Raw genomic sequence first — 25,567 nt, 5'->3', positions numbered from 1 at the left:
GAGTCGAACCCGGGCCACCTAAATCAAAACCAGGAATCCTAACCGCTAGACCATATGGGAGTAGTTATTAAGTATAATGAGTCATGGACTAAGAAAAAGTGGGAATAAAGAAAATATATATATTTTTTTTCATTTTGCCGCTTTGAGCTTGTCTACAGACATCTGGTGGTTGCCTCGTTAGCGCAGTAGGAAGCGTGTCAGTCTCATAATCTGAAGGTCGTGAGTTCGATCCTCACACGAGGCACTGTTGAGTAAGTTTTTGTCTTCCTCCATTCATGCAGGAAATCGGGTTTTTCTGCCGAAACGTTTTTAATATATGAGGAAAGTGTTCTTGATTTCCTTGTCATTTTTGAGTGAGTAGAAGAGATGGGAATGATTTGAGCTTTAAATCCAAAATAGGATCTTGCCTAAAAAGAAACAATATTAAAGCAAAGTCCCAATCAGATTGGGTGAAATAGTCTGATGGTTTCTTATTTATTGGCGAAACTAGTTCATTAAAAAAAGGAAAATGAGCCAAACTGACAGGATAAAGGGGTTGTTGACTTGGAGTGAGAAGGGAACAAGAGGAATTATTTGAGTTTTCAAGCTCAAATAGGATGTGGTGAAAAGAGGAGGAATGGGTAAACAAAGATAAGTTAGAATTTATGGCCACAAAGAGCACTTTTATCCTATAACGCTCAACCTTTGAAAGTGCAAGACTAGTAAAAGGTTCTTTCCCATACCGGGAGTCGAACCCGGGCCACCTGAGTGAAAACCAAGAATCCTAACCGCTAGACCATATGGGAGGCAGTTATTAAGTATAATGAGTCATGGACTAAGAAAAAGTGGGAATAAAGAAAATGTATATATATTTTTTCATTTTGCCGCTTTGAGCTTGTCTACAAACATCTGGTGGTTGCCCCGTTAGCCTAGTAGGAAGCGTGTCAGTCTCATAATCTGAAGGTCGTGAGTTCGATCCTCACACAAGGCACTGTTCAGTGAGTTTTTGTCTTCCTCCATTCATGCAGGAAATCGCGTTTTTCTGCCGAAACGTTTTTAATATATGAGGAAAGTGTTGTTGATTTCCTTGTCATTTTTGAGTGAGTAGAAGAGATGGGAATGATTTGAGCTTTAAATCCAAAATAGGATCTTGCCTAAAAAGAAACAATAGTAAAGCAAAGTCCGAATCAGATTGGGTGAAATAGTCTGATGGTTTCTTATTTATTGGCGAAACTAGTTCATTAAAAAAAGGAAAATTAGCCAAACTGACAGGATAAAGGGGTTGTTGACTTGGAGTGAGAAGGGAACAATAGGAATTATTTGAGTTTTCAAGCTCAAATAGGATCTGGTGAAAAGAGGAGGAATGGGTAAACAAAGATAAGTTAGAATTTATGGCCACAAAGAGCACTTTTATCCTATAACGCTCAACCTTTGAAAGTGCAAGACTAGTAAAAGGTTCTTTCCCATACCAGGAGTCGAACCCAGGCCACCTGAGTGAAAACCAGGAATCCTAACCGCTAGACCATATGGGAGCAGTTATTAAGTATAATGAGTCATGGACTAAGAAAAAGTGGGAATAAAGAAAATATATATTTTTTTTTTCATTTTGCCGCTTTGAGCTTGTCTACAAACATCTGGTGGTTGCCTCGTTAGCGCAGTAGGAAGCGTGTCAGTCTCATAATCTGAAGGTCGTGAGTTCGATCCTCACACAAGGCACTGTTCAGTGAGTTTTTGTCTTCCTCCATTCATGCAGGAAATCGGGTTTTTCTGCCGAAACGTTTTTAATATATGTGGAAAGTGTTGTTGATTTCCTTGTCATTTTTGAGTGAGTAGAAGAGATGGGAATGATTTGAGCTTTAAATCCAAAATAGGATCTTGCCTAAAAAGAAACAATATTAAAGCAAAGTCCCAATCAGATTGGGTGAAATAGTCTGATGGTTTCTTATTTATTGGCGAAACTAGTTCATTAAAAAAAGGAAAATGAGCCAAACTGACAGGATAAAGGGGTTGTTGACTTGGAGTGAGAAGGGAACAATAGGAATTATTTGAGTTTTCAAGCTCAAATAGGATCTGGTGAAAAGAGGAGGAATGGGTAAACAAAGATAAGTTAGAATTTATGGCCACAAAGAGCACTTTTATCCTATAACGCTCAACCTTTGAAAGTGCAAGACTAGTAAAAGGGAGTCGAACCCGGGCCACCTAAATCAAAACCAGGAATCCTAACCGCTAGACCATATGGGAGTAGTTATTAAGTATAATGAGTCATGGACTAAGAAAAAGTGGGAATAAAGAAAATATATATATTTTTTTTCATTTTGCCGCTTTGAGCTTGTCTACAGACATCTGGTGGTTGCCTCGTTAGCGCAGTAGGAAGCGTGTCAGTCTCATAATCTGAAGGTCGTGAGTTCGATCCTCACACGAGGCACTGTTGAGTAAGTTTTTGTCTTCCTCCATTCATGCAGGAAATCGGGTTTTTCTGCCGAAACGTTTTTAATATATGAGGAAAGTGTTCTTGATTTCCTTGTCATTTTTGAGTGAGTAGAAGAGATGGGAATGATTTGAGCTTTAAATCCAAAATAGGATCTTGCCTAAAAAGAAACAATATTAAAGCAAAGTCCCAATCAGATTGGGTGAAATAGTCTGATGGTTTCTTATTTATTGGCGAAACTAGTTCATTAAAAAAAGGAAAATGAGCCAAACTGACAGGATAAAGGGGTTGTTGACTTGGAGTGAGAAGGGAACAAGAGGAATTATTTGAGTTTTCAAGCTCAAATAGGATGTGGTGAAAAGAGGAGGAATGGGTAAACAAAGATAAGTTAGAATTTATGGCCACAAAGAGCACTTTTATCCTATAACGCTCAACCTTTGAAAGTGCAAGACTAGTAAAAGGTTCTTTCCCATACCGGGAGTCGAACCCGGGCCACCTGAGTGAAAACCAAGAATCCTAACCGCTAGACCATATGGGAGGCAGTTATTAAGTATAATGAGTCATGGACTAAGAAAAAGTGGGAATAAAGAAAATGTATATATATTTTTTCATTTTGCCGCTTTGAGCTTGTCTACAAACATCTGGTGGTTGCCCCGTTAGCCTAGTAGGAAGCGTGTCAGTCTCATAATCTGAAGGTCGTGAGTTCGATCCTCACACAAGGCACTGTTCAGTGAGTTTTTGTCTTCCTCCATTCATGCAGGAAATCGCGTTTTTCTGCCGAAACGTTTTTAATATATGAGGAAAGTGTTGTTGATTTCCTTGTCATTTTTGAGTGAGTAGAAGAGATGGGAATGATTTGAGCTTTAAATCCAAAATAGGATCTTGCCTAAAAAGAAACAATAGTAAAGCAAAGTCCGAATCAGATTGGGTGAAATAGTCTGATGGTTTCTTATTTATTGGCGAAACTAGTTCATTAAAAAAAGGAAAATTAGCCAAACTGACAGGATAAAGGGGTTGTTGACTTGGAGTGAGAAGGGAACAATAGGAATTATTTGAGTTTTCAAGCTCAAATAGGATCTGGTGAAAAGAGGAGGAATGGGTAAACAAAGATAAGTTAGAATTTATGGCCACAAAGAGCACTTTTATCCTATAACGCTCAACCTTTGAAAGTGCAAGACTAGTGAAAGGAGATGAATTTTGTCCGTGGACTATACCGTGTGTGAAAAATACTAGCCTAAACTGACGCATTTGCTAAATTCTTGCATTTTTTTCCAATTTTGCCCACTTTAGAGAAAAAAATAAAAATGATATATACTGACAAATGCCACTAAAACAAAGCCCTATCTGTCCTTTAAAAAGAGTGTAAAATTCAAAGATGAACTTTATTCACCTACAGAGTTATAGTCATCTAAAGAAGCGCATAGCAAAATTGTGAAATTTGCTCTGGTCATTTAGCTGTAAAACAGCCTAGTCCTTAACCGGTTAAAGCAAAGTCCCAATCAGATTGGGTGAAATAGTCTGATGGTTTCTTATTTATTGGCGAAACTAGTTCATTAAAAAAAGGAAAATGAGCCAAACTGACAGGATAAAGGGGTTGTTGACTTGGAGTGAGAAGGGAAAAATAGGAATTATTTGAGTTTTCAAGCTCAAATAGGATCTGGTGAAAAGAGGAGGAATGGGTAAACAAAGATAAGTTAGAATTTATGGCCACAAAGAGCACTTTTATCCTATAACGCTCAACCTTTGAAAATGCAAGACTAGTAAAAGGTTCTTTCCCATACCGGGAGTCGAACCCGGGCCAAAACCAGGAATCCTAACCGCTAGACCATATGGGAGCAATTATTAAGTATAATGAGTCATGGACTAACAAAAAGTGGGAATAAAGAAAATATATATATTTTTTTTCATTTTGCCGCTTTGAGCTTGTCTACAGACATCTGGTGGTTGCCTCGTTAGCGCAGTAGGAAGCGTGTCAGTCTCATAATCTGAAGGTCGTGAGTTCGATCCTCACACGAGGCACTGTTGAGTACGTTTTTGTCTTCCTCCATTCATGCAGGAAATCGGGTTTTTCTGCCGAAACGTTTTTAATATATGAGGAAAGTGTTGTTGATTTCCTTGTCATTTTTGAGTGAGTAGAAGAGATGGGAATGATTTGAGCTTTAAATCCAAAATAGGATCTTGCCTAAAAAGAAACAATATTAAAGCAAAGTCCCAATCAGATTGGGTGAAATAGTCTGATGGTTTCTTATTTATTGGTGAAACTAGTTCATTAAAAAAAGGAAAATTAGCCAAACTGACAGGATAAAGGGGTTGTTGACTTGGAGTGAGAAGGGAACAATAGGAATTATTTGAGTTTTCAAGCTCAAATAGGATCTGGTGAAAAGAGGAGGAATGGGTAAACAAAGATAAGTAAGAATTTATGGCCACAAAGAGCACTTTTATCCTATAACGCTCAACCTTTGAAAGTGCAAGACTAGTAAAAGGTTCTTTCCCATACCAGGAGTCGAACCCGGGCCACCTGAGTGAAAACCAGGAATCCTAACCGCTAGACCATATGGGAGCAGTTATTAAGTATAATGAGTCATGGACTAAGAAAAAGTGGGAATAAAGAAAATATATATTTTTTTTTTCATTTTGCCGCTTTGAGCTTGTCTACAAACATCTGGTGGTTGCCTCGTTAGCGCAGTAGGAAGCGTGTCAGTCTCATAATCTGAAGGTCGTGAGTTCGATCCTCACACAAGGCACTGTTCAGTGAGTTTTTGTCTTCCTCCATTCATGCAGGAAATCGGGTTTTTCTGCCGAAACGTTTTTAATATATGTGGAAAGTGTTGTTGATTTCCTTGTCATTTTTGAGTGAGTAGAAGAGATGGGAATGATTTGAGCTTTAAATCCAAAATAGGATCTTGCCTAAAAAGAAACAATATTAAAGCAAAGTCCCAATCAGATTGGGTGAAATAGTCTGATGGTTTCTTATTTATTGGCGAAACTAGTTCATTAAAAAAAGGAAAATGAGCCAAACTGACAGGATAAAGGGGTTGTTGACTTGGAGTGAGAAGGGAACAATAGGAATTATTTGAGTTTTCAAGCTCAAATAGGATCTGGTGAAAAGAGGAGGAATGGGTAAACAAAGATAAGTTAGAATTTATGGCCACAAAGAGCACTTTTATCCTATAACGCTCAACCTTTGAAAGTGCAAGACTAGTAAAAGGGAGTCGAACCCGGGCCACCTAAATCAAAACCAGGAATCCTAACCGCTAGACCATATGGGAGTAGTTATTAAGTATAATGAGTCATGGACTAAGAAAAAGTGGGAATAAAGAAAATATATATATTTTTTTTCATTTTGCCGCTTTGAGCTTGTCTACAGACATCTGGTGGTTGCCTCGTTAGCGCAGTAGGAAGCGTGTCAGTCTCATAATCTGAAGGTCGTGAGTTCGATCCTCACACGAGGCACTGTTGAGTAAGTTTTTGTCTTCCTCCATTCATGCAGGAAATCGGGTTTTTCTGCCGAAACGTTTTTAATATATGAGGAAAGTGTTCTTGATTTCCTTGTCATTTTTGAGTGAGTAGAAGAGATGGGAATGATTTGAGCTTTAAATCCAAAATAGGATCTTGCCTAAAAAGAAACAATATTAAAGCAAAGTCCCAATCAGATTGGGTGAAATAGTCTGATGGTTTCTTATTTATTGGCGAAACTAGTTCATTAAAAAAAGGAAAATGAGCCAAACTGACAGGATAAAGGGGTTGTTGACTTGGAGTGAGAAGGGAACAAGAGGAATTATTTGAGTTTTCAAGCTCAAATAGGATGTGGTGAAAAGAGGAGGAATGGGTAAACAAAGATAAGTTAGAATTTATGGCCACAAAGAGCACTTTTATCCTATAACGCTCAACCTTTGAAAGTGCAAGACTAGTAAAAGGTTCTTTCCCATACCGGGAGTCGAACCCGGGCCACCTGAGTGAAAACCAAGAATCCTAACCGCTAGACCATATGGGAGGCAGTTATTAAGTATAATGAGTCATGGACTAAGAAAAAGTGGGAATAAAGAAAATGTATATATATTTTTTCATTTTGCCGCTTTGAGCTTGTCTACAAACATCTGGTGGTTGCCCCGTTAGCCTAGTAGGAAGCGTGTCAGTCTCATAATCTGAAGGTCGTGAGTTCGATCCTCACACAAGGCACTGTTCAGTGAGTTTTTGTCTTCCTCCATTCATGCAGGAAATCGCGTTTTTCTGCCGAAACGTTTTTAATATATGAGGAAAGTGTTGTTGATTTCCTTGTCATTTTTGAGTGAGTAGAAGAGATGGGAATGATTTGAGCTTTAAATCCAAAATAGGATCTTGCCTAAAAAGAAACAATAGTAAAGCAAAGTCCGAATCAGATTGGGTGAAATAGTCTGATGGTTTCTTATTTATTGGCGAAACTAGTTCATTAAAAAAAGGAAAATTAGCCAAACTGACAGGATAAAGGGGTTGTTGACTTGGAGTGAGAAGGGAACAATAGGAATTATTTGAGTTTTCAAGCTCAAATAGGATCTGGTGAAAAGAGGAGGAATGGGTAAACAAAGATAAGTTAGAATTTATGGCCACAAAGAGCACTTTTATCCTATAACGCTCAACCTTTGAAAGTGCAAGACTAGTAAAAGGTTCTTTCCCATACCAGGAGTCGAACCCAGGCCACCTGAGTGAAAACCAGGAATCCTAACCGCTAGACCATATGGGAGCAGTTATTAAGTATAATGAGTCATGGACTAAGAAAAAGTGGGAATAAAGAAAATATATATTTTTTTTTTCATTTTGCCGCTTTGAGCTTGTCTACAAACATCTGGTGGTTGCCTCGTTAGCGCAGTAGGAAGCGTGTCAGTCTCATAATCTGAAGGTCGTGAGTTCGATCCTCACACAAGGCACTGTTCAGTGAGTTTTTGTCTTCCTCCATTCATGCAGGAAATCGGGTTTTTCTGCCGAAACGTTTTTAATATATGTGGAAAGTGTTGTTGATTTCCTTGTCATTTTTGAGTGAGTAGAAGAGATGGGAATGATTTGAGCTTTAAATCCAAAATAGGATCTTGCCTAAAAAGAAACAATATTAAAGCAAAGTCCCAATCAGATTGGGTGAAATAGTCTGATGGTTTCTTATTTATTGGCGAAACTAGTTCATTAAAAAAAGGAAAATGAGCCAAACTGACAGGATAAAGGGGTTGTTGACTTGGAGTGAGAAGGGAACAATAGGAATTATTTGAGTTTTCAAGCTCAAATAGGATCTGGTGAAAAGAGGAGGAATGGGTAAACAAAGATAAGTTAGAATTTATGGCCACAAAGAGCACTTTTATCCTATAACGCTCAACCTTTGAAAGTGCAAGACTAGTAAAAGGGAGTCGAACCCGGGCCACCTAAATCAAAACCAGGAATCCTAACCGCTAGACCATATGGGAGTAGTTATTAAGTATAATGAGTCATGGACTAAGAAAAAGTGGGAATAAAGAAAATATATATATTTTTTTTCATTTTGCCGCTTTGAGCTTGTCTACAGACATCTGGTGGTTGCCTCGTTAGCGCAGTAGGAAGCGTGTCAGTCTCATAATCTGAAGGTCGTGAGTTCGATCCTCACACGAGGCACTGTTGAGTAAGTTTTTGTCTTCCTCCATTCATGCAGGAAATCGGGTTTTTCTGCCGAAACGTTTTTAATATATGAGGAAAGTGTTCTTGATTTCCTTGTCATTTTTGAGTGAGTAGAAGAGATGGGAATGATTTGAGCTTTAAATCCAAAATAGGATCTTGCCTAAAAAGAAACAATATTAAAGCAAAGTCCCAATCAGATTGGGTGAAATAGTCTGATGGTTTCTTATTTATTGGCGAAACTAGTTCATTAAAAAAAGGAAAATGAGCCAAACTGACAGGATAAAGGGGTTGTTGACTTGGAGTGAGAAGGGAACAAGAGGAATTATTTGAGTTTTCAAGCTCAAATAGGATGTGGTGAAAAGAGGAGGAATGGGTAAACAAAGATAAGTTAGAATTTATGGCCACAAAGAGCACTTTTATCCTATAACGCTCAACCTTTGAAAGTGCAAGACTAGTAAAAGGTTCTTTCCCATACCGGGAGTCGAACCCGGGCCACCTGAGTGAAAACCAAGAATCCTAACCGCTAGACCATATGGGAGGCAGTTATTAAGTATAATGAGTCATGGACTAAGAAAAAGTGGGAATAAAGAAAATGTATATATATTTTTTCATTTTGCCGCTTTGAGCTTGTCTACAAACATCTGGTGGTTGCCCCGTTAGCCTAGTAGGAAGCGTGTCAGTCTCATAATCTGAAGGTCGTGAGTTCGATCCTCACACAAGGCACTGTTCAGTGAGTTTTTGTCTTCCTCCATTCATGCAGGAAATCGCGTTTTTCTGCCGAAACGTTTTTAATATATGAGGAAAGTGTTGTTGATTTCCTTGTCATTTTTGAGTGAGTAGAAGAGATGGGAATGATTTGAGCTTTAAATCCAAAATAGGATCTTGCCTAAAAAGAAACAATAGTAAAGCAAAGTCCGAATCAGATTGGGTGAAATAGTCTGATGGTTTCTTATTTATTGGCGAAACTAGTTCATTAAAAAAAGGAAAATTAGCCAAACTGACAGGATAAAGGGGTTGTTGACTTGGAGTGAGAAGGGAACAATAGGAATTATTTGAGTTTTCAAGCTCAAATAGGATCTGGTGAAAAGAGGAGGAATGGGTAAACAAAGATAAGTTAGAATTTATGGCCACAAAGAGCACTTTTATCCTATAACGCTCAACCTTTGAAAGTGCAAGACTAGTAAAAGGTTCTTTCCCATACCGGGAGTCGAACCCAGGCCACCTGGGTGAAAACCAGGAATCCTAACCGCTAGACCATATGGGAGCAGTTATTAAGTATAATGAGTCATGGACTAAGAAAAAGTGGGAATAAAGAAAATGTATATATATTTTTTCATTTTGCCGCTTTGAGCTTGTCTACAAACATCTGGTAGTTGCCCCGTTAGCGCAGTAGGAAGCATGTCAGTCTCATAATCTGAAGGTCGTGAGTTCGATCCTCACACGAGGCACTGTTCAGTGAGTTTTTGTCTTCCTCCATTCATGCAGGAAATCGCGTTTTTCTGCCGAAACGTTTTTAATATATGAGGAAAGTGTTGTTGATTTCCTTGTCATTTTTGAGTGAGTAGAAGAGATGGGAATGATTTGAGCTTTAAATCCAAAATAGGATCTTGCCTAAAAAGAAACAATAGTAAAGCAAAGTCCGAATCAGATTGGGTGAAATAGTCTGATGGTTTCTTATTTATTGGCGAAACTAGTTCATTAAAAAAAGGAAAATTAGCCAAACTGACAGGATAAAGGGGTTGTTGACTTGGAGTGAGAAGGGAACAATAGGAATTATTTGAGTTTTCAAGCTCAAATAGGATCTGGTGAAAAGAGGAGGAATGGGTAAACAAAGATAAGTTAGAATTTATGGCCACAAAGAGCACTTTTATCCTATAACGCTCAACCTTTGAAAGTGCAAGACTAGTAAAAGGTTCTTTCCCATACCGGGAGTCGAACCCAGGCCACCTGGGTGAAAACCAGGAATCCTAACCGCTAGACCATATGGGAGCAGTTATTAAGTATAATGAGTCATGGACTAAGAAAAAGTGGGAATAAAGAAAATGTATATATATTTTTTCATTTTGCCGCTTTGAGCTTGTCTACAAACATCTGGTAGTTGCCCCGTTAGCGCAGTAGGAAGCATGTCAGTCTCATAATCTGAAGGTCGTGAGTTCGATCCTCACACGAGGCACTGTTCAGTGAGTTTTTGTCTTCCTCCATTCATGCAGGAAATCGGGTTTTTCTGCCGAAACGTTTTTAATATATGAGGAAAGTGTTGTTGATTTCCTTGTCATTTTTGAGTGAGTAGAAGAGATGGGAATGATTTGAGCTTTAAATCCAAAATAGGATCTTGCCTAAAAAGAAACAATATTAAAGCAAAGTCCCAATCAGATTGGGTGAAATAGTCTGATGGTTTCTTATTTATTGGCGAAACTAGTTCATTAAAAAAAGGAAAATTAGCCAAACTGACAGGATAAAGGGGATGTTGACTTGGAGTGAGAAGGGAACAATAGGAATTATTTGAGTTTTCAAGCTCAAATAGGATCTGGTGAAAAGAGGAGGAATGGGTAAACAAAGATAAGTTAGAATTTATGGCCACAAAGAGCACTTTTATCCTATAACGCTCAACCTTTGAAAGTGCAAGACTAGTAAAAGGTTCTTTCCCATACCGGGAGTCGAACCCAGGCCACCTGGGTGAAAACCAGGAATCCTAACCGCTAGACCATATGGGAGTAGTTATTAAGTATAATGAGTCATGGACTAAGAAAAAGTGGGAATAAAGAAAATATATATATTTTTTTTCATTTTGCCGCTTTGAGCTTGTCTACAGACATCTGGTGGTTGCCTCGTTAGCGCAGTAGGAAGCGTGTCAGTCTCATAATCTGAAGGTCGTGAGTTCGATCCTCACACGAGGCACTGTTGAGTAAGTTTTTGTCTTCCTCCATTCATGCAGGAAATCGGGTTTTTCTGCCGAAACGTTTTTAATATATGAGGAAAGTGTTCTTGATTTCCTTGTCATTTTTGAGTGAGTAGAAGAGATGGGAATGATTTGAGCTTTAAATCCAAAATAGGATCTTGCCTAAAAAGAAACAATATTAAAGCAAAGTCCCAATCAGTTTGGGTGAAATAGTCTGATGGTTTCTTATTTATTGGCGAAACTAGTTCATTAAAAAAAGGAAAATTAGCCAAACTGACAGGATAAAGGGGTTGTTGACTTGGAGTGAGAAGGGAACAATAGGAATTATTTGAGTTTTCAAGCTCAAATAGGATCTGGTGAAAAGAGGAGGAATGGGTAAACAAAGATAAGTTAGAATTTATGGCCACAAAGAGCACTTTTATCCTATAACGCTCAACCTTTGAAAGTGCAAGACTAGTAAAAGGTTCTTTCCCATACCGGGAGTCGAACCCGGGCCACCTGAGTGAAAACCAAGAATCCTAACCGCTAGACCATATGGGAGGCAGTTATTAAGTATAATGAGTCATGGACTAAGAAAAAGTGGGAATAAAGAAAATGTATATATATTTTTTCATTTTGCCGCTTTGAGCTTATCTACAAACATCTGGTGGTTGCCCCGTTAGCGTAGTAGGAAGCGTGTCAGTCTCATAATCTGAAGGTCGTGAGTTCGATCCTCACACGAGGCACTGTTCAGTGAGTTTTTGTCTTCCTCCATTCATGCAGGAAATCGGGTTTTTCTGCCGAAACGTTTTTAATATATGAGGAAAGTGTTGTTGATTTCCTTGTCATTTTTGAGTGAGTAGAAGAGATGGGAATGATTTGAGCTTTAAATCCAAAATAGGATCTTGCCTAAAAAGAAACAATATTAAAGCAAAGTCCCAATCAGATTGGGTGAAATAGTCTGATGGTTTCTTATTTATTGGCGAAACTAGTTCATTAAAAAAAGGAAAATTAGCCAAACTGACAGGATAAAGGGGATGTTGACTTGGAGTGAGAAGGGAACAATAGGAATTATTTGAGTTTTCAAGCTCAAATAGGATCTGGTGAAAAGAGGAGGAATGGGTAAACAAAGATAAGTTAGAATTTATGGCCACAAAGAGCACTTTTATCCTATAACGCTCAACCTTTGAAAGTGCAAGACTAGTAAAAGGTTCTTTCCCATACCGGGAGTCGAACCCAGGCCACCTGGGTGAAAACCAGGAATCCTAACCGCTAGACCATATGGGAGTAGTTATTAAGTATAATGAGTCATGGACTAAGAAAAAGTGGGAATAAAGAAAATATATATATTTTTTTTCATTTTGCCGCTTTGAGCTTGTCTACAGACATCTGGTGGTTGCCTCGTTAGCGCAGTAGGAAGCGTGTCAGTCTCATAATCTGAAGGTCGTGAGTTCGATCCTCACACGAGGCACTGTTGAGTAAGTTTTTGTCTTCCTCCATTCATGCAGGAAATCGGGTTTTTCTGCCGAAACGTTTTTAATATATGAGGAAAGTGTTCTTGATTTCCTTGTCATTTTTGAGTGAGTAGAAGAGATGGGAATGATTTGAGCTTTAAATCCAAAATAGGATCTTGCCTAAAAAGAAACAATATTAAAGCAAAGTCCCAATCAGTTTGGGTGAAATAGTCTGATGGTTTCTTATTTATTGGCGAAACTAGTTCATTAAAAAAAGGAAAATTAGCCAAACTGACAGGATAAAGGGGTTGTTGACTTGGAGTGAGAAGGGAACAATAGGAATTATTTGAGTTTTCAAGCTCAAATAGGATCTGGTGAAAAGAGGAGGAATGGGTAAACAAAGATAAGTTAGAATTTATGGCCACAAAGAGCACTTTTATCCTATAACGCTCAACCTTTGAAAGTGCAAGACTAGTAAAAGGTTCTTTCCCATACCGGGAGTCGAACCCGGGCCACCTGAGTGAAAACCAAGAATCCTAACCGCTAGACCATATGGGAGGCAGTTATTAAGTATAATGAGTCATGGACTAAGAAAAAGTGGGAATAAAGAAAATGTATATATATTTTTTCATTTTGCCGCTTTGAGCTTGTCTACAAACATCTGGTGGTTGCCCCGTTAGCGCAGTAGGAAGCGTGTCAGTCTCATAATCTGAAGGTCGTGAGTTCGATCCTCACACAAGGCACTGTTCAGTGAGTTTTTGTCTTCCTCCATTCATGCAGGAAATCGGGTTTTTCTGCCGAAACGTTTTTAATATATGAGGAAAGTGTTGTTGATTTCCTTGTCATTTTTGAGTGAGTAGAAGAGATGGGAATGATTTGAGCTTTAAATCCAAAATAGGATCTTGCCTAAAAAGAAACAATATTAAAGCAAAGTCCCAATCAGTTTGGGTGAAATAGTCTGATGGTTTCTTATTTATTGGCGAAACTAGTTCATTAAAAAAAGGAAAATTAGCCAAACTGACAGGATAAAGGGGTTGTTGACTTGGAGTGAGAAGGGAACAATAGGAATTATTTGAGTTTTCAAGCTCAAATAGGATCTGGTGAAAAGAGGAGGAATGGGTAAACAAAGATAAGTTAGAATTTATGGCCACAAAGAGCACTTTTATCCTATAACGCTCAACCTTTGAAAGTGCAAGACTAGTAAAAGGTTCTTTCCCATACCGGGAGTCGAACCCGGGCCACCTGAGTGAAAACCAAGAATCCTAACCGCTAGACCATATGGGAGGCAGTTATTAAGTATAATGAGTCATGGACTAAGAAAAAGTGGGAATAAAGAAAATGTATATATATTTTTTCATTTTGCCGCTTTGAGCTTATCTACAAACATCTGGTGGTTGCCCCGTTAGCGTAGTAGGAAGCGTGTCAGTCTCATAATCTGAAGGTCGTGAGTTCGATCCTCACACGAGGCACTGTTCAGTGAGTTTTTGTCTTCCTCCATTCATGCAGGAAATCGGGTTTTTCTGCCGAAACGTTTTTAATATATGAGGAAAGTGTTGTTGATTTCCTTGTCATTTTTGAGTGAGTAGAAGAGATGGGAATGATTTGAGCTTTAAATCCAAAATAGGATCTTGCCTAAAAAGAAACAATATTAAAGCAAAGTCCCAATCAGATTGGGTGAAATAGTCTGATGGTTTCTTATTTATTGGCGAAACTAGTTCATTAAAAAAAGGAAAATTAGCCAAACTGACAGGATAAAGGGGATGTTGACTTGGAGTGAGAAGGGAACAATAGGAATTATTTGAGTTTTCAAGCTCAAATAGGATCTGGTGAAAAGAGGAGGAATGGGTAAACAAAGATAAGTTAGAATTTATGGCCACAAAGAGCACTTTTATCCTATAACGCTCAACCTTTGAAAGTGCAAGACTAGTAAAAGGTTCTTTCCCATACCGGGAGTCGAACCCAGGCCACCTGGGTGAAAACCAGGAATCCTAACCGCTAGACCATATGGGAGTAGTTATTAAGTATAATGAGTCATGGACTAAGAAAAAGTGGGAATAAAGAAAATATATATATTTTTTTTCATTTTGCCGCTTTGAGCTTGTCTACAGACATCTGGTGGTTGCCTCGTTAGCGCAGTAGGAAGCGTGTCAGTCTCATAATCTGAAGGTCGTGAGTTCGATCCTCACACGAGGCACTGTTGAGTAAGTTTTTGTCTTCCTCCATTCATGCAGGAAATCGGGTTTTTCTGCCGAAACGTTTTTAATATATGAGGAAAGTGTTCTTGATTTCCTTGTCATTTTTGAGTGAGTAGAAGAGATGGGAATGATTTGAGCTTTAAATCCAAAATAGGATCTTGCCTAAAAAGAAACAATATTAAAGCAAAGTCCCAATCAGTTTGGGTGAAATAGTCTGATGGTTTCTTATTTATTGGCGAAACTAGTTCATTAAAAAAAGGAAAATTAGCCAAACTGACAGGATAAAGGGGTTGTTGACTTGGAGTGAGAAGGGAACAATAGGAATTATTTGAGTTTTCAAGCTCAAATAGGATCTGGTGAAAAGAGGAGGAATGGGTAAACAAAGATAAGTTAGAATTTATGGCCACAAAGAGCACTTTTATCCTATAACGCTCAACCTTTGAAAGTGCAAGACTAGTAAAAGGTTCTTTCCCATACCGGGAGTCGAACCCGGGCCACCTGAGTGAAAACCAAGAATCCTAACCGCTAGACCATATGGGAGGCAGTTATTAAGTATAATGAGTCATGGACTAAGAAAAAGTGGGAATAAAGAAAATGTATATATATTTTTTCATTTTGCCGCTTTGAGCTTGTCTACAAACATCTGGTGGTTGCCCCGTTAGCGCAGTAGGAAGCGTGTCAGTCTCATAATCTGAAGGTCGTGAGTTCGATCCTCACACAAGGCACTGTTCAGTGAGTTTTTGTCTTCCTCCATTCATGCAGGAAATCGGGTTTTTCTGCCGAAACGTTTTTAATATATGAGGAAAGTGTTGTTGATTTCCTTGTCATTTTTGAGTGAGTAGAAGAGATGGGAATGATTTGAGCTTTAAATCCAAAATAGGACCTTGCCTAAAAAGAAACAATATTAAAGCAAAGTCCCAATCAGTTTGGGTGAAATAGTCTGATGGTTTCTTATTTATTGGCGAAACTAGTTCATTAAAAAAAGGAAAATTAGCCAAACTGACAGGATAAAGGGGTTGTTGACTTGGAGTGAGAAGGGAACAATAGGAATTATTTGAGTTTTCAAGCTCAAATAGGATCTGGTGAAAAGAGGAGGAATGGGTAAACAAAGATAAGTTAGAATTTATGGCCACAAAGAGCACTTTTATCCTATAACGCTCAACCTTTGAAAGTGCAAGACTAGTAAAAGGTTCTTTCCCATACCGGGAGTCGAACCCGGGCCACCTGAGTGAAAACCAAGAATCCTAACCGCTAGACCATATGGGAGGCAGGTATTAAGTATAATGAGTCATGGACTAAGAAAAAGTGGGAATAAAGAAAATGTATATATATTTTTTCATTTTGCCGATTTGAGCTTGTCTACAAACATCTGGTGGTTGCCCCGTTAGCGCAGTAGGAAGCGTGTCAGTCTCATAATCTGAAGGTCGTGAGTTCGATCCTCACACAAGGCACTGTTCAGTGAGTTTTTGTCTTCCTCCATTCATGCAGGAAATCAGGTTTTTCTGCCGAAACGTTTTTAATATATGAGGAAAGTGTTGTTGATTTCCTTGTCATTTTTGAGTGAGTAGAAGAGATGGGAATGATTTGAGCTTTAAATCCAAAATAGGATCTTGCCTAAAAAGAAACAATATTAAAGCAAAGTCCCAATCAGATTGGGTGAAATAGTCTGATGGTTTCTTATTTATTGGCGAAACTAGTTCATTAAAAAAAGGAAAATTAGCCAAACTGACAGGATAAAGGGGTTGTTGACTTGGAGTGAGAAGGGAACAATAGGAATTATTTGAGTTTTCAAGCTCAAATAGGATCTGGTGAAAAGAGGAGGAATGGGTAAACAAAGATAAGTTAGAATTTATGGCCACAAAGAGCACTTTTATCCTATAACGCTCAACCTTTGAAAGTGCAAGACTAGTAAAAGGTTCTTTCCCATACCGGGAGTCAAACCCGGGCCACCTGGGTGAAAACCAGGAATCCTAACCGCTAGACCATATGGGAGCAGTTATTAAGTATAATGAGTCATGGACTAAGAAAAAGTGGGAATAAAGAAAATGTATATATATTTTTTCATTTTGCCGCTTTGAGCTTGTCTACAAACATCTGGTGGTTGCCCCGTTAGCGCAGTAGGAAGCGTGTCAGTCTCATAATCTGAAGGTCGTGAGTTCGATCCTCACACAAGGCACTGTTCAGTGAGTTTTTGTCTTCCTCCATTCATGCAGGAAATCGGGTTTTTCTGCCGAAACGTTTTTAATATATGAGGAAAGTGTTGTTGATTTCCTTGTCATTTTTGAGTGAGTAGAAGAGATGGGAATGATTTGAGCTTTAAATCCAAAATAGGATCTTGCCTAAAAAGAAACAATATTAAAGCAAAGTCCCAATCAGATTGGGTGAAATAGTCTGATGGTTTCTTATTTATTGGCGAAACTAGTTCATTAAAAAAAGGAAAATTAGCCAAACTGACAGGATAAAGGGGTTGTTGACTTGGAGTGAGAAGGGAACAATAGGAATTATTTGAGTTTTCAAGCTCAAATAGGATCTGGTGAAAAGAGGAGGAATGGGTAAACAAAGATAAGTTAGAATTTATGGCCACAAAGAGCACTTTTATCCTATAACGCTCAACCTTTGAAAGTGCAAGACTAGTAAAAGGTTCTTTCCCATACCGGGAGTCGAACCCAGGCCACCTGGGTGAAAACCAGGAATCCTAACCGCTAGACCATATGGGAGCAGTTATTAAGTATAATGAGTCATGGACTAAGAAAAAGTGGGAATAAAGAAAATGTATATATATTTTTTCATTTTGCCGCTTTGAGCTTGTCTACAAACATCTGGTGGTTGCCCCGTTAGCGCAGTAGGAAGCGTGTCAGTCTCATAATCTGAAGGTCGTGAGTTCGATCCTCACACAAGGCACTGTTCAGTGAGTTTTTGTCTTCCTCCATTCATGCAGGAAATCAGGTTTTTCTGCCGAAACGTTTTTAATATATGAGGAAAGTGTTGTTGATTTCCTTGTCATTTTTGAGTGAGTAGAAGAGATGGGAATGATTTGAGCTTTAAATCCAAAATAGGATCTTGCCTAAAAAGAAACAATATTAAAGCAAAGTCCCAATCAGATTGGGTGAAATAGTCTGATGGTTTCTTATTTATTGGCGAAACTAGTTCATTAAAAAAAGGAAAATTAGCCAAACTGACAGGATAAAGGGGTTGTTGACTTGGAGTGAGAAGGGAACAATAGGAATTATTTGAGTTTTCAAGCTCAAATAGGATCTGGTGAAAAGAGGAGGAATGGGTAAACAAAGATAAGTTAGAATTTATGGCCACAAAGAGCACTTTTATCCTATAACGCTCAACCTTTGAAAGTGCAAGACTAGTAAAAGGTTCTTTCCCATACCGGGAGTCGAACCCGGGCCACCTGGGTAAAAACCAGGAATCCTAACCGCTAGACCATATGGGAGCAGTTATTAAGTATAATGAGTCATGGACTAAGAAAAAGTGGGAATAAAGAAAATGTATATATATTTTTTCATTTTGCCGCTTTGAGCTTGTCTACAAACATCTGGTGGTTGCCCCGTTAGCGCAGTAGGAAGCGTGTCAGTCTCATAATCTGAAGGTCGTGAGTTCGATCCTCACACAAGGCACTGTTCAGTGAGTTTTTGTCTTCCTCCATTCATGCAGGAAATCGGGTTTTTCTGCCGAAACGTTTTTAATATATGAGGAAAGTGTTGTTGATTTCCTTGTCATTTTTGAGTGAGTAGAAGAGATGGGAATGATTTGAGCTTTAAATCCAAAATAGGATCTATCCTAAAAAGAAACAATATTAAAGCAAAGTCCCAATCAGATTGGGTGAAATAGTCTGATGGTTTCTTATTTATTGGCGAAACTAGTTCATTAAAAAAAGGAAAATTAGCCAAACTGACAGGATAAAGGGGTTGTTGACTTGGAGTGAGAAGGGAACAATAGGAATTATTTGAGTTTTCAAGCTCAAATAGGATCTGGTGAAAAGAGGAGGAATGGGTAAACAAAGATAAGTTAGAATTTATGGCCACAAAGAGCACTTTTATCCTATAACGCTCAACCTTTGAAAGTGCAAGACTAGTAAAAGGTTCTTTCCCATACCGGGAGTCGAACCCGGGCCACCTGGGTGAAAACCAGGAATCCTAACCGCTAGACTGTGTTGCTGGACAGGGAAGGGGGAGAAGTTGTATGCTGATTGGACAGCGTCATACAGAAAACATTAGCTGCCCAGAGTAAAAAGGAGTCATCTCCTGTTTGGCTATTAGAGCTACATTAGTATATATAAATAAATGCTCATAACTTTGCAAATAAACGTTTTTTTAAAAAAACAACAAATCACACTGTAGTTATCAGCATCATAGCGCCTATTAGGCTAGTTAGGAAATTGGGAATTGATAAACTGGTGACAGAGTCCATTTAAGGGACTATATACAGGAGTATGTGACAGAAAATAGTATTATAATTGACAGCAAGCAGAGATTTACTAAGGACAGAAGTTGTCCAACCAACCTGATTTGTTTTTATCAAGAGGAAAATAAAAGTCTGGACAAATGGGATGCTGTAGTTATAGTGATTTATACTCTAAATATTGCTCGCTTTTCAGAGTTGTAAGCCAGGGGCACAGCTGGAACCACTATTATTAATGTAATTAATCAGTGATAAAGAGGATGGAATTAAAATAACTCTTTCTATAGGTGACAAACTTTAATATGTTTCTGGAAGTTCTCTTCTTAAAATAGAACGTTGTGAACAGGACTTGAACCTGTGCAGGGAGACCCCATTGGATTTCATATCCAACGCCTTAACCACTCGGCCATCACAACTTATGTACCCTGACTGTTAAGACTTCTGGCAACTACACCTAAGGGGCTAGCCTAAAATATGAGATCAGTCTTTTGCTCTGAACTGAGCTGTGTGGTAGGACACCGTGAGAAGAAAAGTGCTTTGGTGCTGTGGCTTAGTTGGTTAAAGCGCCTGTCTAGTAAACAGGAGATCCTGAGTTCAAATCTCAGCAGTGCCTTGCTATTTGTTGCTTTAGTTTATTCACTTGTTTATTATTTAAGTTTACATAACTAAAGTATATGATGAATCAAATTCTTTATAGGCAATTAAAAATCTATCGGGTTTTTCATTGGTGACAGAGACCCCATGAATGTCATTGAGTTTTCTATAAGTAGTAAGTTCAATACAAAGTAATTATAGACCAGTAAGCTTAACATCCATTGTGGGAAAAACTTTTGAAGAGCTCTTAAAGGGACTCTGTTACCAGTTTATCAGGTCCCTAACTCCTAACTAGTCTAATTGGTGCTTTGCTGCTGATAACTACAGGGTGATTTGTAGTAAAAAAAATGTTTATTATTTGCAAAATTATTTATGAGCATTTTCTAAATATGTAATTTAGCCTTTATTAGACATCTGGGAGGTAACAGCAGCAATTCTCCTGAGATGGAGCTGACTCTCAGCATCTGATGCTGTCCTATCAGCATGAAGTTGCTTCACACACATTGTGAAACTCAAGCTACAGGGAAGGAGGATCAATTCAAACAGCCATATCTCGGGCTGTGGGCCACCTAAAAAAGCAGATTTGGTGGCATTTGAAAGACTGGATTCTACTCTTTCATATGACACCAACATCACAGTTCTAGCTGTGACAGAACCGAAGATATCACCTGTTGAAAACACAGTCGGGAATGGACGCAGTGTACTATATGATCACACTGTGTTGCTGGACAGGGAAGGGGGAGAAGTTGTATGCTGATTGGACAGCGTCATACAGAAAACATTAGCTGCACAGAGTAAAAAGGAGTCATCTCCTATTTGGCTATTAGAGCTACATTAGTATATATAAATAAATGCTCATAACTTTGCAAATAAACGTTTTTAAAAAAAAAACAACAAATCACACTGTAGTTATCAGCATCATAGCGCCTATTAGGCTAGTTAGGAAATTGGGAATTGATAAACTGGTGACAGAGTCCATTTAAGGGACTATATACAGGAGTATGTGACAGAAAATAGTATTATAATTGACAGCAAGCAGAGATTTACTAAGGACAGAAGTTGTCCAACCAACCTGATTTGTTTTTATCAAGAGGAAAATAAAAGTCTGGACAAATGGGATGCTGTAGTTATAGTGATTTATACTCTAAATATTGCTCGCTTTTCAGAGTTGTAAGCCAGGGGCACAGCTGGAACCACTATTATTAATGTAATTAATCAGTGATAAAGAGGATGGAATTAAAATAACTCTTTCTATAGGTGACAAACTTTAATATGTTTCTGGAAGTTCTCTTCTTAAAATAGAACGTTGTGAACAGGACTTGAACCTGTGCAGGGAGACCCCATTGGATTTCATATCCAACGCCTTAACCACTCGGCCATCACAACTTATGTACCCTGACTGTTAAGACTTCTGGCAACTACACCTAAGGGGCTAGCCTAAAATATGAGATCAGTCTTTTGCTCTGAACTGAGCTGTGTGGTAGGACACCGTGAGAAGAAAAGTGCTTTGGTGCTGTGGCTTAGTTGGTTAAAGCGCCTGTCTAGTAAACAGGAGATCCTGAGTTCAAATCTCAGCAGTGCCTTGCTATTTGTTGCTTTAGTTTATTCACTTGTTTATTATTTAAGTTTACATAACTAAAGTATATGATGAATCAAATTCTTTATAGGCAATTAAAAATCTATCCAGTTTTTCATTGGTGACAGATACCCCATGAATGTCATTGAGTTTTCTATAAGTAGTAAGTTCAATACAAAGTAATTATAGACCAGTAAGCTTAACATCCATTGTGGGAAAAACTTTTGAAGAGCTCTTAAAGGGACTCTGTTACCAGTTTATCAGGTCCCTAACTCCTAACTAGTCTAATTGGTGCTTTGCTGCTGATAACTACAGGGTGATTTGTAGTAAAAAAAAATGTTTATTATTTGCAAAATTATGAGCATTTTCTAAATATGTAATTTAGCCTTTATTAGACATCTGGGAGGTAACAGCAGCAATTCTCCTGAGGTGGAGCTGACTCTCAGCATCTGATGCTGTCCTATCAGCATGAAGTTGCTTCACACACATTGTGAAACTCAAGCTACAGGGAAGGAGGATCAATTCAAACAGCCATATCTCGGGCTGTGGGCCACCTAAAAAAGCAGATTTGGTGGCATTTGAAAGACTGGATTCTACTCTTTCATATGACACCAAAATCACAGTTCTAGCTGTGACATAACCGAAGATATCACCTGTTGAAAACACAGTCGGGAATGGACGCAGTGTACTATATGATCACACTGTGTTGCTGGACAGGGAAGGGGGAGAAGTTGTATGCTGATTGGACAGCGTCATACAGAAAACATTAGCTGCCCAGAGTAAAAAGGAATCATCTCCTATTTGGCTATTAGAGCTACATTAGTATATATAAATAAATGCTCATAACTTTGCAAATAAACGTTTTTTAAAAAAAAACAACAAATCACACTGTAGTTATCAGCATCATAGCGCCTATTAGGCTAGTTAGGAAATTGGGAATTGATAAACTGGTGACAGAGTCCATTTAAGGGACTATATACAGGAGTATGTGACAGAAAATAGTATTATATTTGACAGCAAGCAGAGATTTACTAAGGACAGAAGTTGTCCAACCAACCTGATTTGTTTTTATCAAGAGGAAAATAAAAGTCTGGACAAATGGGATGCTGTAGTTATAGTGATTTATACTCTAAATATTGCTCGCTTTTCAGAGTTGTAAGCCAGGGGCACAGCTGGAACCACTATTATTAATGTAATTAATCAGTGATAAAGAGGATGGAATTAAAATAACTCTTTCTATAGGTGACAAACTTTAATATGTTTCTGGAAGTTCTCTTCTTAAAATAGAACGTTGTGAACAGGACTTGAACCTGTGCAGGGAGACCCCATTGGATTTCAAATCCAACGCCTTAACCACTCGGCCATCACAACTTATGTACCCTGACTGTTAAGACTTCTGGCAACTACACCTAAGGGGCTAGCCTAAAATATGAGATCAGTCTTTTGCTCTGAACTGAGCTGTGTGGTAGGACACCGTGAGAAGAAAAGTGCTTTGGTGCTGTGGCTTAGTTGGTTAAAGCGCCTGTCTAGTAAACAGGAGATCCTGAGTTCAAATCTCAGCAGTGCCTTGCTATTTGTTGCTTTAGTTTATTCACTTGTTTATTATTTAAGTTTACATAACTAAAGTATATGATGAATCAAATTCTTTATAGGCAATTAAAAATCTATCGGATTTTTCATTGGTGACAGAGACCCCATGAATGTCATTGAGTTTTCTATAAGTAGTAAGTTCAATACAAAGTAATTATAGACCAGTAAGTTTAACATCCATTGTGGGAAAAACTTTTGAAGAGCTCTTAAAGGGACTCTGTTACCAGTTTATCAGGTCCCTAACTCCTAACTAGTCTAATTGGTGCTTTGCTGCTGATAACTACAGGGTGATTTGTAGTAAAAAAAATGTTTATTATTTGCAAAATTATGAGCATTTTCTAAATATGTAATTTAGCCTTTATTAGACATCTGGGAGGTAACAGCAGCAATTCTCCTGAGGTGGAGCTGACTCTCAGCATCTGATGCTGTCCTATCAGCATGAAGTTGCTTCACACACATTGTGAAACTCAAGCTACAGGGAAGGAGGATCAATTCAAACAGCCATATCTCGGGCTGTGGGCCACCTAAAAAAGCAGATTTGGTGGCATTTGAAAGACTGGATTCTACTCTTTCATATGACACCAAAATCACAGTTCTAGCTGTGACATAACCGAAGATATCACCTGTTGAAAACACAGTCGGGAATGGACGCAGTGTACTATATGATCACACTGTGTTGCTGGACAGGGAAGGGGGAGAAGTTGTATGCTGATTGGACAGCGTCATACAGAAAACATTAGCTGCCCAGAGTAAAAAGGAATCATCTCCTATTTGGCTATTAGAGCTACATTAGTATATATAAATAAATGCTCATAACTTTGCAAATAAACGTTTTTTTAAAAAAAAACAACAAATCACACTGTAGTTATCAGCATCATAGCGCCTATTAGGCTAGTTAGGAAATTGGGAATTGATAAACTGGTGACAGAGTCCATTTAAGGGACTATATACAGGAGTATGTGACAGAAAATAGTATTATAATTGACAGCAAGCAGAGATTTACTAAGGACAGAAGTTGTCCAACCAACCTGATTTGTTTTTATCAAGAGGAAAATAAAAGTCTGGACAAATGGGATGCTGTAGTTATAGTGATTTATACTCTAAATATTGCTCGCTTTTCAGAGTTGTAAGCCAGGGGCACAGCTGGAACCACTATTATTAATGTAATTAATCAGTGATAAAGAGGATGGAATTAAAATAACTCTTTCTATAGGTGACAAACTTTAATATGTTTCTGGAAGTTCTCTTCTTAAAATAGAACGTTGTGAACAGGACTTGAACCTGTGCAGGGAGACCCCATTGGATTTCATATCCAACGCCTTAACCACTCGTCCATCACAACTTATGTACCCTGACTGTTAAGACTTCTGGCAACTACACCTAAGGGGCTAGCCTAAAATATGAGATCAGTCTTTTGCTCTGAACTGAGCTGTGTGGTAGGACACCGTGAGAAGAAAAGTGCTTTGGTGCTGTGGCTTAGTTGGTTAAAGCGCCTGTCTAGTAAACAGGAGATCCTGAGTTCAAATCTCAGCAGTGCCTTGCTATTTGTTCCAATATTAAGAAATCCAAGATAGCGCAATTTCATCCCAAACCATACAATACTAATAATCTGCATCACAACGTTTTCATAAAATATATGTGACAATGTCTCAAACTAAAAGAGTCTCCATTCACCCGCAATTTTGATTTTAATTTCACTCTCCGTAGTGCTTGTACAACATATGTTCATTGACATACACTACTTCCCCATATTTCCGATTTTAGCCTTCACTTCACTTTCCTTTTCCTTATACATGCACCCATGATCCTATGATACGAGTCAGCGACAATCTGAACCATTAACAAGCCTTACATGTCTAACTGGCTTTCCCCCACGTCACCTATACTACAATATACCATCCTTTATAAGGTAAATTAAAACCTAAAGTTCCGGCCACCCCATGAACAATGTCGTATAAAAAGCATCATTAAATACAAACATAATAGTTACCGCAATATCAATTAATCATTTTTCTTACCCATCATGTTAGCCGGAATGGGATAATCTTTTGCCCGATCAGATGGCTTCCCGTGATTCGTCCAGCATCTTGCGTTCCACATGACCATGAACCCTGAAACGCACACATGACCATCAATTATGTTCTACATTCCAAAACTCTCATCTCCAGTGTAATATGGCATAATCAAGATATCGATCTTCAATACCATTATAATACTCTATTGGCCACATACTTAAAACTATATAAGAGCATTACTTACCATGTTACGAACGAACGTATTCCCACTTCCGGTTTGCGTTCCAGATGACGTGTCTAGCAGTGGAACGCAATCAGGACCCAGCTGTTCTATACCGGACATAGTATAAATAGACTAGGGCGCCAGTTTTAAATTACACTACAGCCAAGACTAAGGACGTGGAGACCGTCCGAAACGCGTAGGCTTCTGCAGGATCATCCTCTTATTACCCACACACCAGGACCATACTATAATGGACCTTTTAACATTATTTCATTAAACTTGGAAATCTCTTCCATTTTACCTCTACCCAAGCGCTGGATCCAACCCATCTCCTATCTTTTGCTTCTGCTACGTGTACCGACACGAAAAGGACCCGGGCGCAGACAGCGACACACACACTGTGTCAGGTGAGCTGGAGGATTCCTCCCCCCCCCTTTTTTTTTTCTACTACTACGAAATCGGTTTTTCCTCTCGTGCTTACATCTGTCAAAATTGTCCATACTTCTACAACAGTGAGCTAAGCAGAATATCTGTGCATACTGTTGTTATTTATATAAAAAAATTTTTCACCTATTGGTGTGCCTCATGGGTCAATGAAAGCCTGCATCA

General features: G+C 38.4%; 29 non-coding genes across 29 annotated transcripts; 12 read left to right on the top strand and 17 right to left on the bottom strand.

The window, feature by feature from the left end:
- Nucleotides 1-171: 171 nt before the first annotated feature.
- Nucleotides 172-244, top strand: TRNAM-CAU (transfer RNA methionine (anticodon CAU)). Its single transcript has one exon. It is a non-coding gene; the product is annotated as a tRNA-Met (tRNA).
- Nucleotides 245-713: 469 nt separating this feature from the next.
- Nucleotides 714-785, bottom strand: TRNAE-UUC (transfer RNA glutamic acid (anticodon UUC)). The gene has a single exon. It is a non-coding gene; the product is annotated as a tRNA-Glu (tRNA).
- A 1,546-nt stretch (nucleotides 786-2,331) lies between these two features.
- Nucleotides 2,332-2,404, top strand: TRNAM-CAU (transfer RNA methionine (anticodon CAU)). Its single transcript has one exon. It is a non-coding gene; the product is annotated as a tRNA-Met (tRNA).
- A 469-nt stretch (nucleotides 2,405-2,873) lies between these two features.
- On the bottom strand, nucleotides 2,874-2,945 carry TRNAE-UUC (transfer RNA glutamic acid (anticodon UUC)). The gene has a single exon. It is a non-coding gene; the product is annotated as a tRNA-Glu (tRNA).
- Nucleotides 2,946-4,353: 1,408 nt separating this feature from the next.
- TRNAM-CAU (transfer RNA methionine (anticodon CAU)) lies at nucleotides 4,354-4,426 on the top strand. The gene has a single exon. It is a non-coding gene; the product is annotated as a tRNA-Met (tRNA).
- A 1,361-nt stretch (nucleotides 4,427-5,787) lies between these two features.
- On the top strand, nucleotides 5,788-5,860 carry TRNAM-CAU (transfer RNA methionine (anticodon CAU)). Its single transcript has one exon. It is a non-coding gene; the product is annotated as a tRNA-Met (tRNA).
- A 469-nt stretch (nucleotides 5,861-6,329) lies between these two features.
- Nucleotides 6,330-6,401, bottom strand: TRNAE-UUC (transfer RNA glutamic acid (anticodon UUC)). The gene has a single exon. It is a non-coding gene; the product is annotated as a tRNA-Glu (tRNA).
- A 1,546-nt stretch (nucleotides 6,402-7,947) lies between these two features.
- On the top strand, nucleotides 7,948-8,020 carry TRNAM-CAU (transfer RNA methionine (anticodon CAU)). Its single transcript has one exon. It is a non-coding gene; the product is annotated as a tRNA-Met (tRNA).
- Nucleotides 8,021-8,489: 469 nt separating this feature from the next.
- On the bottom strand, nucleotides 8,490-8,561 carry TRNAE-UUC (transfer RNA glutamic acid (anticodon UUC)). Its single transcript has one exon. It is a non-coding gene; the product is annotated as a tRNA-Glu (tRNA).
- Nucleotides 8,562-9,215: 654 nt separating this feature from the next.
- TRNAE-UUC (transfer RNA glutamic acid (anticodon UUC)) lies at nucleotides 9,216-9,287 on the bottom strand. Its single transcript has one exon. It is a non-coding gene; the product is annotated as a tRNA-Glu (tRNA).
- Nucleotides 9,288-9,940: 653 nt separating this feature from the next.
- TRNAE-UUC (transfer RNA glutamic acid (anticodon UUC)) lies at nucleotides 9,941-10,012 on the bottom strand. The gene has a single exon. It is a non-coding gene; the product is annotated as a tRNA-Glu (tRNA).
- A 653-nt stretch (nucleotides 10,013-10,665) lies between these two features.
- On the bottom strand, nucleotides 10,666-10,737 carry TRNAE-UUC (transfer RNA glutamic acid (anticodon UUC)). The gene has a single exon. It is a non-coding gene; the product is annotated as a tRNA-Glu (tRNA).
- Nucleotides 10,738-10,848: 111 nt separating this feature from the next.
- TRNAM-CAU (transfer RNA methionine (anticodon CAU)) lies at nucleotides 10,849-10,921 on the top strand. The gene has a single exon. It is a non-coding gene; the product is annotated as a tRNA-Met (tRNA).
- A 469-nt stretch (nucleotides 10,922-11,390) lies between these two features.
- TRNAE-UUC (transfer RNA glutamic acid (anticodon UUC)) lies at nucleotides 11,391-11,462 on the bottom strand. Its single transcript has one exon. It is a non-coding gene; the product is annotated as a tRNA-Glu (tRNA).
- Nucleotides 11,463-12,116: 654 nt separating this feature from the next.
- On the bottom strand, nucleotides 12,117-12,188 carry TRNAE-UUC (transfer RNA glutamic acid (anticodon UUC)). The gene has a single exon. It is a non-coding gene; the product is annotated as a tRNA-Glu (tRNA).
- A 111-nt stretch (nucleotides 12,189-12,299) lies between these two features.
- Nucleotides 12,300-12,372, top strand: TRNAM-CAU (transfer RNA methionine (anticodon CAU)). The gene has a single exon. It is a non-coding gene; the product is annotated as a tRNA-Met (tRNA).
- A 469-nt stretch (nucleotides 12,373-12,841) lies between these two features.
- On the bottom strand, nucleotides 12,842-12,913 carry TRNAE-UUC (transfer RNA glutamic acid (anticodon UUC)). The gene has a single exon. It is a non-coding gene; the product is annotated as a tRNA-Glu (tRNA).
- Nucleotides 12,914-13,567: 654 nt separating this feature from the next.
- TRNAE-UUC (transfer RNA glutamic acid (anticodon UUC)) lies at nucleotides 13,568-13,639 on the bottom strand. The gene has a single exon. It is a non-coding gene; the product is annotated as a tRNA-Glu (tRNA).
- A 654-nt stretch (nucleotides 13,640-14,293) lies between these two features.
- Nucleotides 14,294-14,365, bottom strand: TRNAE-UUC (transfer RNA glutamic acid (anticodon UUC)). Its single transcript has one exon. It is a non-coding gene; the product is annotated as a tRNA-Glu (tRNA).
- Nucleotides 14,366-14,476: 111 nt separating this feature from the next.
- Nucleotides 14,477-14,549, top strand: TRNAM-CAU (transfer RNA methionine (anticodon CAU)). Its single transcript has one exon. It is a non-coding gene; the product is annotated as a tRNA-Met (tRNA).
- A 469-nt stretch (nucleotides 14,550-15,018) lies between these two features.
- TRNAE-UUC (transfer RNA glutamic acid (anticodon UUC)) lies at nucleotides 15,019-15,090 on the bottom strand. Its single transcript has one exon. It is a non-coding gene; the product is annotated as a tRNA-Glu (tRNA).
- A 654-nt stretch (nucleotides 15,091-15,744) lies between these two features.
- On the bottom strand, nucleotides 15,745-15,816 carry TRNAE-UUC (transfer RNA glutamic acid (anticodon UUC)). Its single transcript has one exon. It is a non-coding gene; the product is annotated as a tRNA-Glu (tRNA).
- Nucleotides 15,817-16,470: 654 nt separating this feature from the next.
- On the bottom strand, nucleotides 16,471-16,542 carry TRNAE-UUC (transfer RNA glutamic acid (anticodon UUC)). The gene has a single exon. It is a non-coding gene; the product is annotated as a tRNA-Glu (tRNA).
- A 653-nt stretch (nucleotides 16,543-17,195) lies between these two features.
- TRNAE-UUC (transfer RNA glutamic acid (anticodon UUC)) lies at nucleotides 17,196-17,267 on the bottom strand. Its single transcript has one exon. It is a non-coding gene; the product is annotated as a tRNA-Glu (tRNA).
- Nucleotides 17,268-19,499: 2,232 nt separating this feature from the next.
- Nucleotides 19,500-19,573, top strand: TRNAT-AGU (transfer RNA threonine (anticodon AGU)). Its single transcript has one exon. It is a non-coding gene; the product is annotated as a tRNA-Thr (tRNA).
- A 1,490-nt stretch (nucleotides 19,574-21,063) lies between these two features.
- On the top strand, nucleotides 21,064-21,137 carry TRNAT-AGU (transfer RNA threonine (anticodon AGU)). Its single transcript has one exon. It is a non-coding gene; the product is annotated as a tRNA-Thr (tRNA).
- A 1,282-nt stretch (nucleotides 21,138-22,419) lies between these two features.
- TRNAS-UGA (transfer RNA serine (anticodon UGA)) lies at nucleotides 22,420-22,501 on the bottom strand. The gene has a single exon. It is a non-coding gene; the product is annotated as a tRNA-Ser (tRNA).
- Nucleotides 22,502-22,624: 123 nt separating this feature from the next.
- On the top strand, nucleotides 22,625-22,698 carry TRNAT-AGU (transfer RNA threonine (anticodon AGU)). The gene has a single exon. It is a non-coding gene; the product is annotated as a tRNA-Thr (tRNA).
- A 1,487-nt stretch (nucleotides 22,699-24,185) lies between these two features.
- TRNAT-AGU (transfer RNA threonine (anticodon AGU)) lies at nucleotides 24,186-24,259 on the top strand. The gene has a single exon. It is a non-coding gene; the product is annotated as a tRNA-Thr (tRNA).
- Nucleotides 24,260-25,567: the final 1,308 nt, after the last annotated feature.

The sequence above is a fragment of the Rhinoderma darwinii genome, chromosome 3 (genome assembly GCF_050947455.1).
Source record: "Rhinoderma darwinii isolate aRhiDar2 chromosome 3, aRhiDar2.hap1, whole genome shotgun sequence".
NCBI classification, from domain to species: Eukaryota; Metazoa; Chordata; class Amphibia; order Anura; family Rhinodermatidae; genus Rhinoderma; species Rhinoderma darwinii.
Note: the sequence above shows the minus strand (reverse complement) of the source record. Positions and strands in the feature narration are given on the sequence as shown.